Raw genomic sequence first — 14,099 nt, 5'->3', positions numbered from 1 at the left:
GAGTAGTAGTCTCACTAAAGTTTTTAGTTTACACTACCTAGAGTGTTTTCAGTGTGAAATACTACCTAAAGTAGTTTCACTATATTCTAATCATACTTTCAGACAACTCTAAACAGAGTTTCAAGAACTTACAGGATTGGCGCCGGAGACTCGGTGTACCACATACTTAATCAAAAATATTTCAAAATATTTGGAAATAATTCTTTAAAAAAATACAATTTTGGAACCCAAAATTCACAGTCGAATTTTGAACTAGGCTCTGATACCACTAAATATAATACTCCAAAATTGGTCAGGATGTAATGACCAAATCTGGCGATGTCACATGATAGTGCTTTTGAAATCGTACTTGACGAATAAAAATCGTTCCAGTTAATTATTCTTTATTATGATTAAAAACGTATCTCTTTTTCGCGAAAGCTTGGAAAACATACAATTTTAGGGAATCCCGTAATTAATTCTAAAAACCTTAGTTTATAAGAAAACCATTTGTTATTGGTGAAAACAAAATTTTGATCATGCTTGTCAAAAACAAAACATCAACAGTATAAAACCGAATTAAAACCAGAAAGTCCAAAGTCCCAGAAATTACAAAGTAAAAACCCAAACTAAAATAGGAAACAGATAACTAAGGAAAGCTGCATTAACATAGTACGAAATCGTGGTGGTCACTGTCGAGTCCTCTGCAGCTCTGATCCGTCTAATGTTGGGGATTACCTGAACAGATCAAACAGAAAAGGGGGAGTTTTCGTAAACTTAGTGTGTAATCCCCACAGAATACATGCACTCAGCATAATATCATAAATCAATCATGTATATATAGTTTCGGCCTAAGCCCATTACAAAATCAGTATGGGCCTTAACCCACTTAGATGCAGAATCAGATATAAATTAAGGCCTTAGCCCATCTTAGATATGATATGTAGATCAAAACAGAATATCATAATCTTACCCACTAGCCTCTACACACCATCTCCGTCTAACCCTACACACCATGTGGGGACTGAATCAACCCACCCATCTCTATACACCATGTTGTACTGAAATGCGGCACATAAACAGATATTTGCACTGGAGTGCGGTGCAAAGTCAGAATATCACAACAAAACTTCTAGATAACAGGCTTAAGAGCCTTTCAGACACTTCTTCCAATAAATCATCAACCCACCCCAATGCAATACAACATACATAGAATGTCATGCTATTATGCAATTACAGTTCATACATTTCTCTTTCAGAATTCATGCTCAGTACGGAAATCAGACAGGCAGATCATTCATACAAGGGTCTATGTAATGCTTACCGACCCTACGGTAGGTCACAGTTGACTCAAGCGACCCGTGCAACCTTATAGATTATTTCAGAAAAATAGGCTCACATGCCCATGTGGCCTGCGGGCATGTGGGCCCACATGACCCAAATTGACCTAGGTTGTGTGAATCACACGGCCTGGCACACGATCCCGCATGCCTATGTGGTTTACCTGTATGGGCCCACACGGCCCAATTAATCGAGCCCGTGTCTAGCACACAGCCTCTCTGCCCATCACATGGCTGTCATACGTTCATCTCAAGCGTGCACGGCCTAATTTGTTGACCACATGGCTGTGTACTACCATACGGCCTACCACACAGGCGACCACACACTAGTGTGGCGTCGACAGTTTCATTTTTTGACTTTCATGGATTCTCGTTTTCTGTGTTCTCAGGTACACATCTGGTATCGAAATGATGCAAAAGCAACCACGAGCACTCCAGAACCTAAAAACTGACATTCCAATGCCTAATTTCAGTAACCTTATCAAAACTTAAATAAGATTGTAACGAGACGTTCATCCATTAACTATCGAAAACCATACCTTCGATCGAAGCGAGGAATCCACGTACTTAACTCGTCGATTGCGAACGATATACAGTCATTTTATTAAATCCTAAACACCGCATAGAAACCCCTTTTAGAAAATATTCAAAAATGTTTAGATTAGAAAAAAGCTAAAACTTACCAATAACGCGCAAAATTTGAATTAACGAGTCACAAAAATTTGAGAGTATATGAGGGAATCAAAAACAACAAAAAAAATGGTAGCAAGGTTATAGAAGGGGCAGCAGCAAAAAGGAAACAGTAAGAAAAAGAAAAGGAAAGTGGCAGAGAGAGATTAGTTTTTTGAAGAGAGAGAAATTTGGGGAACACTGATTTACTCAGAACCCTACTACCTACACTATCTCAACCACCCACTTCTTATATTTTTTATACAACTCAAACTTTAAGCTGCTAAACCGAGCAAAAAAAAGCTCTTTTGCCCACGTAGAGATTCGAACACAGAACCTTTAGCAATTTGACACTCCACTTAACCACTAGACCAGCAGGCCCATTCTGCTATACACTTACAACAATTAAACTTAAGCCTACTGAGAAAGGTTAAGGCTTTATTCATAAAAATACCAAAATTCACCCAAGTTGTGGCTTGAACTTGGGACCTCTCACACATACCGAGAACACTTAACCACTGAAGCAGATACACACTTGTGTCATATTTTATCAGAACATAAATTTAAAATTTAAGGCGTTACAGAAGAGAGGTTGATTTAGCTCATAATTGATTCTTACTAAAAATTGTGCATAAAAAGAAATGAAATATAGTAAGGATCAAAAGCATTGTGAGAGAAAAGAGCAAACTAATGTCTCAAAATCATAGTGCACAAAAATATCTAAAATCAACCTATCTCATCCACATTATTGGAAAGATATGGAAGGTGAGAGAAGGAGAAATAAGGTAGTGAAATCACACAATCACATTTGGGTGCAATTGAGAATAATGTCATGTGCTATACTATTCATAGTGCTTGAACCATTTTGAGCTTACATTTGGTTAAATCTGCACCAACCTAAGCCTCAGAATGTTACATGCCACTAAGCCTTATGTAACCTTAGTGTCTCTTTGTATATACAGAAACTTGTTGAAACTTATTGTAAATGAATAAGTCGATTTCTTTCATACATAGATACATCATATCTTCATGTCTTATTGTTATGGAATAATGTGTAAAATTTGATTTTAATAAACTACCTCTACTTTTGTTTTCTCTATAACTTGGATAATAAAAGGACTTGGTACATAGTGCATGCCCTTTTCACCAATTGCCAAATAAATTCATTGATCAAGGGTCATCAGCTTTTTGCATGTTTTGTTTCTTTGCTTGAGGACAAGCAAATACCTAAGTGTGCGGGAGTTTGATTTGTCGTAATTTGACGTGTAAAATTAGGCTCCTCATTACACTTAACGAGCTTATTTCCAAGCAATTTATGTGCTTTTATTATGTTTTTACTTAGTTTTCTTTTTTAATTTAAATAAATGACATATTATGTTTTACGCTACTTTGGAGACCCAAAATGGCCAAATGCACCATCAAGAACTTAATGGTTGATTGAGTGTTGTAGGGAGTCATCAGAGGCTATATTATCTTATTTTAGGCTTAGTTTTCACTTCTTTCACTGTATATTTTACATTTCCCAACAATTTTCTTCTTGTTTTAGTTGTTTTCAGTGTTAGTTAAGTTATTTATCATTATAGCTTAGGTTTGTTTGCACATTTAGTCCCTGTACCTTAGTTGTAAGACATTTTTAGATTTAGTTTAATGTATTTCAATTTATTTTACTTTGTATTTGTTAAAGTTTGTTCCTTTTATGTTTATTGCTTTAGATTTTCTTGTTAAATGCTTCTCTTTAAATGGCTTTTAAGTTTTCTTGCATAAAAATCTCAACTTTTATATTTTTTTCAAGCTTTGCTTTAATGGCTTTGTTTTTTTTATTATTATTATTTCATGGTTGTTATTTTTATTTCTAGCATGAGGAGCTAAACTATTAAGGGGTTGGTTAATGAAGATGTGGTGAGCTGATTTTTGGATGAAGGACCAAATCATAATAAATTGGACTAATTTGAATGAACTTAAAAACTTAGGATTGACTAAACTAATGGAACATTAAGGCAAGTAAGATCGAGAGGAGATCATTTAGGGGCTCAATTCGTTAGTCCTAGGTTAACCGATGGGATCGAGAGATAATTCAGATTAATTTTTCTAACTTGGTAAAGTGGGGTCCGAGAGGTAAAATGTAGTCATATTAGGAGTTTAAGTGATTTAGGTCTCTAATTCAAGGATTAGTAAACCACAACAATTTCAACAAACCACTATTTTTTAACTAATTTTTAATTTTTCAACTTTGCATGCTTTAGATTGTAGTCCTTACTAACTGGATAGTAAATTAGATTAATTTCTCTTAACTTCATGATTTGTCGTAATATAGCTATTTGTGATTAGTTGGTTAGAATCTTTATTTTACACGGGCGTTATTTAGAAATTGTTCAATCAATGATTCTCTTGGGTTCAACCCTTAGAATACTCTAGTGTTCCATTGTAACACTACAAGTATTACAATTGATTTGTCATACTTGCAGTAAATTCGTAATTTTATATATTGTATTTTAATTTTTGAGTGTCAATTCTTATCTCTCCCTCGTTGATCGAGGGAGATGCAGTCAACTAAGCAGTATTCTGTAGTCGAATCATATTATTGAAATGCAGTATTATGTAGACAAACCTAAACATGTCTTTAGTCTGATCAGAAATGAGCAAACCAATTAAAAGACTATTATATCGTCTATCAAGTCCAATTCTAGAGATGCTTTGTATTGGGCAGTAAAGCGGATGACTCCTAAAAGATAGAGAAATAGATGTAACTGACTAGACTGACAGTACATAGGACAGGACCCAAGTAGAATAGATCCTAAATTCGTTTATGGACTTATTCACTTGTGATGTTCATAATATGGCATACCTAAATCCTAAGTGGATGACAAACTATGCATGTGTGATTGTACACTTTGAAGTAAATAAAAGCCTAAGTTCGAATAGGTAAGGAATCGAAAGCTGGTGCATTGGGTGTACGACTTCTACAGTATGTAGCATCATTCACAATAGTGGAATTCATAACCCGAGACATAGGTAAATGATATCCTCTCGTTGGAATTACATGGTTAATGAAAAGTAAATGTGGCCACAGGTCGTTTCTCTTTGTGATGGATGACTTGATCACTATTTGATAGTGATTAACTTTTCATAAAGGAAGATGTAATGGTTACCATGAGATAAAATACAATCATATTGGGAGAACAAATATTACCCCGAGCACTAATCTAGTTGCTTTCGTAATGGGTATGCTGTTGGGGAGAGCTCAATCACGATACTGTAGAGGAATGACTTCATGACTAAATCAGTTGTTAATTAATAGGCAAAAAACTGGAAGTTAATTATAAATCATTTGAACCTCAATTGCATATGTCTTATTGGTCCCTTCGCTAGCTCGTTGAAATCAGAAAAGAATTGCGTATTGAATCAAAATGAACATAATAAATAGAAATGGAAAACATTCAGGAAATGATTATGATTTTCTCCAAAATGAAAATTGAGAAAATAGAATCATTTGGAAATGAATGTGGTTTTCTCAAAATGGAAATGAAAGAGAGAAATGAATTCATTTAGAAATGAAATCATTTAGAATTCAACAAGGATATCTCAAAAATGATCGTAAGATTGAGTTTATGTTTTTGAGCTATTTTAAAGCACGAAAATAAAAATAAATCATACAATCATAGTGAACAAGTTGAATCGTGAAATATTAAATGTATTTTCTCCAAAATTTTATCTGAGGTAAAATTGGGATGAGAAAATTATTTAATATTAAAGTTTATATTGAAAAATAGAAAAACAGAATCGAGTTGGATCAGATTACAAAGTACTGGGCCAAAAAGTCTAGGAAGTACTCGTAATTGGACCCGATATGAAAGGGGCCCAAAAGCTGATGTATTCCTATTTTAAAAAGGAGAATGTTTTCTAGTTGAAATAAACTTATCTAATTTAACAAGGGTTATACCTTCTCTCTCTATAAATAGATGGCACCCAGGCTATTTACACAACTTTAACATATTGTTATTCTATCCGAAAATAGAGAGAATTTATTCTCAACTATTAAAACTATTTTCTAGAATAACAATTTTTACCGATTTCTATTTGAGAAGAGATTTTTCACTTTCACATTAAGAAAAAAAAAAGAAATCTTTTTTATAGCTCTGTGTTTTGATTCAATTGGTTCGAGCTCATACTCGAGGAGTTCGTGATAAGAGAATAGCAGAGAAGATCGTTTTGTTGAAAGCCAGAAAAGGTTAAGGACCTGTCTATCCAAAAACACAAGTACGATTTCAGTTTAGGGTTATTGCTATAAATATCACAAACCGGGCCAGTATTCAAATTTTTATTTTCTACTATGCAAGAAAACCGTTTTCAAAACAGGATTTTTTCCAACAAGGGATCAGTTTATGTGTTTAAGGGATACAATTTGGTACCATTTGGAAACAAACAGTCACATTGCGACGTATAACTCCTTAACTTCGCAACAAGATCAAGTCAGTGAGTTGCGTTGCAACAAGGGACCCCTGAAGTTGCGACGTCAACCCAATAGTTTACAAAATTACAATTTGGTCCCTAATCGATCTCAAATCAACTTAACAGCTTTCGTAAGCTTGTATAAGACCTAAAAATGATTGTAAAATATATTTTAAATGAGTAATATAATTATTAACATGTATTCATAGTTAAATTGGATTGTATTTGATCGTAGTTGCTCCGAAAATGATTGTGACATCACGTAGCACGAATCTGGCGACTGAGTCTAGTATGAGGTGTTACAAAGGATAACAAAGATGACAATGGGAACAAGAATAAGAATCAACGGGCACAAGGGATCAATGAGAAGTTAGTTGTCATGATTGTTGGGGAAAGAATAATTAAGGACGAGGTGAACATGACCAAGTTAATAGAAATTGTAAATGTGGAAGGTTAAATTTGTTGATTAATTATCTAGAATTGTGATTATATTTATAGAATGTGTAGTGTTAACGGCTAAATCTGTAATTGTACTAATTTTAAAAAGTCCACATCATTATATTTGTTAATGGTTTAATGGAGGTTGACCAAACCAGAAACATATGATAATATTAGTGACGAAAATTAAAAATTTTATAGTTTGATAGCCAAAACAGAAACACGCTTATAGTTGGTTATCATTGTATAGTTTACCCCAAGAAACATTGACTTTTTAGTGATTTTACATAAATAAATTTTCGTTATTTGTTTAATTTTCTCGAAATATTTATTTTGAAATTATTTTTAGTCTAATAAAGGCAACATAAATTATATTTGATACGAATAATATAAAAGAATTTTTCTTAAAATTTAAAAATTTACCATAAGATAATATTTTATAACAACGAATATCTTATATTGACTTAATAAATTATGTCTAACAAGTAGTTGGGTGCAATGGTAAGACACATTACACTCCTAAAAAGAAAATGCAAGTTCAAACATTGGAGACAACATTGTTGGAAATGGCAACCATAATGTAACACCCCAAAATTTTTTATAAGGCATATGGTATTGTTCTGGGATTGGAAACAATAAAATCTCATGAAAATGGATGCAAGAATGTGGAAAAAGGATTATATAGTAAATTCTAAAAAACTTAAGGACTAAAGTGTAAATTTGAGCAAAACAAGAGATGTGAGTTATTATTGATTAACCGGCAAATGAATAAGCTAGACTTTGTACCTGTGTGATAAAAAAATCATTTTTTGACCAAATTAAAAAGATTGGAAAGGATAAGTGTAACATCCCTAACCCGTTTCCAGTACCAGATTAAGGTTACAGAGTGTTATCAAGCAAAACAAGATATTTCACCTTATTTCAAAAACAATTATTCAAATAATTTTAAGAAATTCAATAAATAGTTCCGTTCATAATACAAATACTCTGAAGGCCTTAATTTTAGGCTTACGAGGCCCTAAAAACAAATTAAAAATAATCTGGGCTTAAATCGAAACAAAACATTAAGTTTTAAAGCTAAAATGAAAGTTCCACAGTCGGTATCGATACCCAATCAATACCTTTCAGAAAATCGATACCAAAATTCAATTATGTTTTCTTTGCAAAACAATGGTATCAATAATTAGTTGATGGTATGATATTTTATGAAAAAGTATCAATACTCATGTAACACCCCTTACCCGTATCCGAGGCCGGGCTAAGGTACGAGGCGTTACCAGACAAACATACAAACATTAAACTAAAATACGAGCCATAAAACTTTATTCATATTTCAAAGCGTTCATTCTCTTACACATAGTCCCTTATTTGAGTCTACGAAGCCCAAAACATACTTTAGAAAGGGTTTGGGACTAAACCAAGAACTTACGAAAATCTTGGAAATTTCTTGCTTTAAGGCTCCACACGCCCGTGTCCCAAAGTCGTGTTCCATACACGGCTGAGACACATGGTCGTGTCTCTGCCTGTGTGGAATATACCTAGGCTATTTTCCAAGCTTTGGTCAACCTTGATCTCTTACACACTTATACAAAATCAAAAGCATATAACATGGTATTCATTTAATGATTAAACATCCTCAATTAAACCACAAACATAGCATTTGTATGTCATCATACATGTGTCTCTCATACTCATTTTACCTTGTTTATTATAGTACCACTTATACATTTATACCAAGATTATCATCTTACCAAATATCTTCAGCTTAATCATCAAGCATTCATATTTAAAGCTAGATCATATCTTTATAAAATACCATGATTCAGATGCACAGAATAACATGTTTGCCTGAAACATTTCAATTCAATTCCATACCCAACAAGCATTACATTGAGACTAGTCATATATATATATACATGTCATGATACATAACATTCTCTTTTTGTTTTCTTATAAACACATATCATTTCTTTCATTACATCAATATTTCATATACCATAGTTTCCATGTATTCTACATATATTTATTTTCCTCCTCCTCCTCTCCATTCCACATCCTTAATGTATATAGCATTCTTGTAAGTACGATTTCACAATTTACTAATAAATGTTCACATCAAACTGTCCACACAAGTCATAGTCACTTAATTATTTATAATTCGAGCTACAGATCTCCAAATTAAGATCTGTAAATTTCCCCTGAAACTAGACTCACATATATTTCCACCATAAAATTTTCATAATTTTTTGTTTAGCCAATTAGTACAGTTTATTCATTAAAATTTCCCATGTTTCACTTTCTGACAGTTCTGACCTCTCTTCACTAAAAAATAAGTATCTCACAGTACAAAACTCGGATAATGTTCTTGTTGATTTATCTTGAAAATAGACTCATTATGGATTTTAAAAATAAAATTTTGAGCCTCTAATTATTTTTCTCCAAATTTTTATGATTTTCCAAAGTCAGAACAGGGGATCACATAATCATTCTGAATCAATCTCACAAAAACATAAATATCTCAAAATATATAACTCCTTTGCTTTGTATGTTTCTTTTATATGAAAATAGACTCATTAAGATTTAATTTGATATCTCATTCAGTCTCTGATTGAATTTATACTATTTTTGGTGATTTTTCAAAATCACATCACTGCTACTGTCCAAAACAGTTTTATTGCTAATTCACTCTTTCACACTTTCTTTGTATTAACCTCATTTTAACATACATATCACAAATCATTTTCACCACATTTCATACATCACAAGTATAGGCCCATGATCACAAGGTCACCATAAAATCATCCTCATGTATAACTTACTTGTTTATAACCTTACCACATCCTGGTCACTTAATGAACACATCATTCACATAAACAAGTTCCTGCACTTATTCATCACAAAACTCACAAAGCAATACATAGAGAGTCTCCCGTTGAACACTTCGGATCAATCCTCCATACTTGGTGGTTTCAGCACATAGCTCCACCCATCATATAGTTCGGCTCTCTTGTACACATGGTGAACACTTAGTACCACCCATGTGACCTAGCCAGTTTATCTCGTAGTTCTCTTGTCTACATGGTGTCCTTCACTTGGAACCACGCATGCGACCTAGCTACATATATCTCGTAGCTCTCTTGTCTACATGGTGTACACATAGTATCACCCATGCGACCTAGCTACATCATAATGTCTTGTAGCTCTCTCGTACACATGATGTGCACTCAGCACTATACATGTGACCTAGCTACATACCATCTGTATCATCCAATCTTTCCGAAGGTTCAACCGGATTTCTCTCTTTTCCAACAATTTCACCAATCAAGTAATTATCCACAAACATATTTCCAATATTTTTATAGAATATCATAATACAAGTAATAGTGATGTATTACTTACATATAAACTTACATCTCATTTAATATCAACGCAATAACATTAAATTACACATTGTCTTATTAAAATCATATGAACTTACAATTTCCCATAATATCCATAATCATAGAAATCACATTTATGTATGATAATTCAATGCACTTCATGTACCATAGACATATTTTTAAATCAATTCATAAACTTGGCACCATAATCATTTAATTTAACATAATTCAATTAATTCACTAAATTTAACTTTCAAATATAAATTACATCATTATTGTTGTATTATTATCATACCAACTTACATACTTTCAACACCTCGGAGATCATAGTAAATATATCAATTTTACATTGAAACATGCATAAATTAATGCTTATTATACATATGAACTTACCTTGATATTAAAACGGCCATTTTACCAACTTTCCCAATTTTCGATTTTCTCTCATTCTAGGTTCAAATCTCGTTTTCGGGATCTAAAACATCATATTTTACTTATTTAATTAATGTACTATTCAAAACAGTCCTTAACTCAAACTTTGGAAAAATTACAATTTTGCCCTAAACTTTTGCATATTTACACTTTTGCCCTAGGCTCTGGAATTAAACTTCATCCCTTATTCTTATGTTTTATGACATGATGATCACTTTTCCTTCTATGGCAACATCAAATTCTCACTCTAACATATACTTATGACTATTAGGTATTTTTACCAATTAAGCCCTTTTGCTCGTTTTCACTTAAAACCGAGTAGCACAAGTTGTCTAACATAATTTAAAACCTCATATTGTATCATAAAACACCAGAATACACAAATTTTACCTATGGGTATTTTTCCAAATATGAACCCTAGGTTGAATTATTGCTAGCATAAGCTAAATCAAGTTCTTGGGACTCAAAAATGTAAAGAACTTGAAAACGGGTTAGAACGGACTTACAATTGAGCTTGGGAAGCTTGAAAACCCTAGCCATGGAGTCTCCTTGGTATACACGTCCATGGTGAAGAAGATGAGCAAAATTGGCTTTTAATTTTGTATTTTAATTCATTTTACCCTAAATGACCAAAATACCCTTACTACTAAACTTTCCAAAATTCCATCCATGTCCAATTTTGTCCATAACTTAGAAATTGGTCAAATTGCTATTTAAGACCTCCTAATTAATATTTCAAATCAATTTCATACTAGAAACTTCTAGAATGCAAGTTTTGTAACTTTTTCAATTTAGTCCCTAACTTCGAATGAAGCACTTTATGCATAGAATTTCTTCACGAATTTTTCACACAATCATGCAATCATATCATAGACCTCAAAATAATCATAAAATAATTATTTATATCTCAGATTTTGTGGTCCCGAAACCTATGTTCCAACTAGACCCTATTTTGGGCTATTACAACTCAATTGAAAATTGATACCATTTTGACATTCTATTTTGCTTAGATACTGTTCATTTGGTCAAGTATCGATACCAAATGCCAAAGTATCAATACTTATCTCAATAATGGTAAAAAATCTCATTTGGCAAATTCAATTCATGCCAAAAAGTTACCTAACCAAAAAAGACAATATTTATCCATTTAAACACCCTAATAACTAACAAATATGCCATTCAAAGGTACCATAATCAAGTCCACTCATTTAAATAGCCTAATTTAAAATTCACATTATAATAACCATCAATTCAAGTTCCATTCACCAACCATAATAGCCATAATAAAACATGCATAAAAATTTGCCATACCAAAGCATTATAACCAACCTTAACCTTAAATATTCACCTACCAAAACCAACTTAAGTATATATTTAAAGCTATTCATTCAACTAGATATAACATTATAACATAACATTTAACATATTAACAACCTAAAGCCTATATACATGCCACATCCCAAAACAAAATATAAAAGCTACCAAAATGTTAGATAGTGTGAGCTTCCTATCGATCCGTCTAGTCAATCTACAACTTAACAACTACAAAAGAGCATGAAGGAAACAAATAAGCTTAATAAGCTTAGTAAGCCCATACTTTAAACATCAAACTTACCTTGATTGATAAATATATACAAAGATAATATACAACTCTTGATATTCAAGTACAAAATTCACAAATTAAATTAGTTCATTCTCTCATATCAAAATAGATAATCATAATCTTCATCACAAATAACTTATCACATTCACAACCAACATTTCATCAATATAAATGTTCTCATTTAGAAATAAATAACATCTAACATCTTGAATAAGTATCAACATTTACATCCATAACTCAATTGTACTTTCCATTAACATTTAGCCCGATGAACTAAGTAACTCGACTCAGATACTCAGGTAACTACACCACAGGCATTATTGATGCTATACAGAGGCACAAATGTGCAAGTAGAGGCATCGTAGTGTGAATCAGAGACACTGAAGTGTAACAAAGGCACCGAAGTGCATAAGTGAGGCACCAAAGTGCATAACAGAGGCACTGAAGTGCAAATCCCGTACAAACACGCATCCTAACCCTATTGGCATACCAACAGTATCCTAGCGATTACTATGTTCAACCAGGCGTTACATGTAATTTTATTTCCATTTAAACATATTCACTGTTCAGAGGCACCTCATTAATTCCATAAACACACTATACTCAATATATCATCTTCAAATAAATACAATTTCAAGCATTATAACCATCAAATATTCACTTTCATTTTGCAATAATAGATCTCACATAGATAACTAATAAATTACTCACATATAATACTATATAATACTAATAACTAGAAATTAATACATAATATCTATAAGTTCACATGTACGATATAAAGAACTATGAACTTACTTAAGATTCTGTAACGCCCTAATTTTCGGGAATCCTGTGAATGTTGGCATAGGTTTAATTATGTTAGTGGGCCTCTAGAAGGCCCAAGCTTAAGATAGAACCCGGTAATTTTAGTTAATTTTTGTTCCATAAGAAAAAGGGAGTAAAATTATGAAATAGGACCTATGTGAAAATGTTTGAAAATGCTATAGGCTAAATTGAAGTGGCCAAATAAATAGGAGTGCAAAATAGGAGGATTTGCATGACAAACCTCCCATTTTACATGAAGTGGCCAGCCATCATGTTGTTGTAGACAAAATGTGCACTTGATATCCATAATTTATGGTACAAATTGATACAAATTGATAATAGGTTAGGTAAATGTTCCATGATAATGGGTTAGGTAAATGTTTCATGATAAGAATTTCATGTCTTTTGTATTAAAGAATTAAATGGATGAAATATGAAATTTTATTAAAAGAAAAAGGGGTGAAAAGAACAAAGTTTTGTCCATCTTTGTTCATCATAACCTAAAGTTAGAGAAGAGAAAGGAGAGGAGAAAGCTCTTGAATATTCGGTCATTAGGAGGAGGAAAATTGAAGGTAAGTTCTTGGTACCTTGCTTCTATTTTGAGGTTCATGAGTTCTTCTTGATTCTACCTTAACTCTTGAAGTATATTTTGATTTTTGGTTGTGTTGTGAGCATTTGGTCATGAATTAAAATGAAGGAAATGGTTGTTGTTTCATGTTCTTTTGATGAAAAATGGAAGATATGTGAAGTTGAGCCAAACAAATGAGCATGCATGTGCCTTAGATGCTAAAGGGAAAAATCGGCTAACATGTTGTGCTTTAAAATGATGAAATGGAGATTATGCTTAAGTAAAAATCATAGATATGTGATGATTGATTGGTGATATACATGTTTAAATAACATGCATGCAAGATAGGTGTATGAAAGAGTGATATGGTAAAAAATCTGCTTGGGACAGCAGTAGTAACGTGACTTTGGAAAATCACCATAAATTGTGGGAGA

Source organism: Gossypium arboreum, chromosome 7 (genome assembly GCF_025698485.1).
Source record: "Gossypium arboreum isolate Shixiya-1 chromosome 7, ASM2569848v2, whole genome shotgun sequence".
Lineage (NCBI taxonomy): Eukaryota > Viridiplantae > Streptophyta > Magnoliopsida > Malvales > Malvaceae > Gossypium > Gossypium arboreum.
This window is presented reverse-complemented; position numbering follows the sequence as displayed.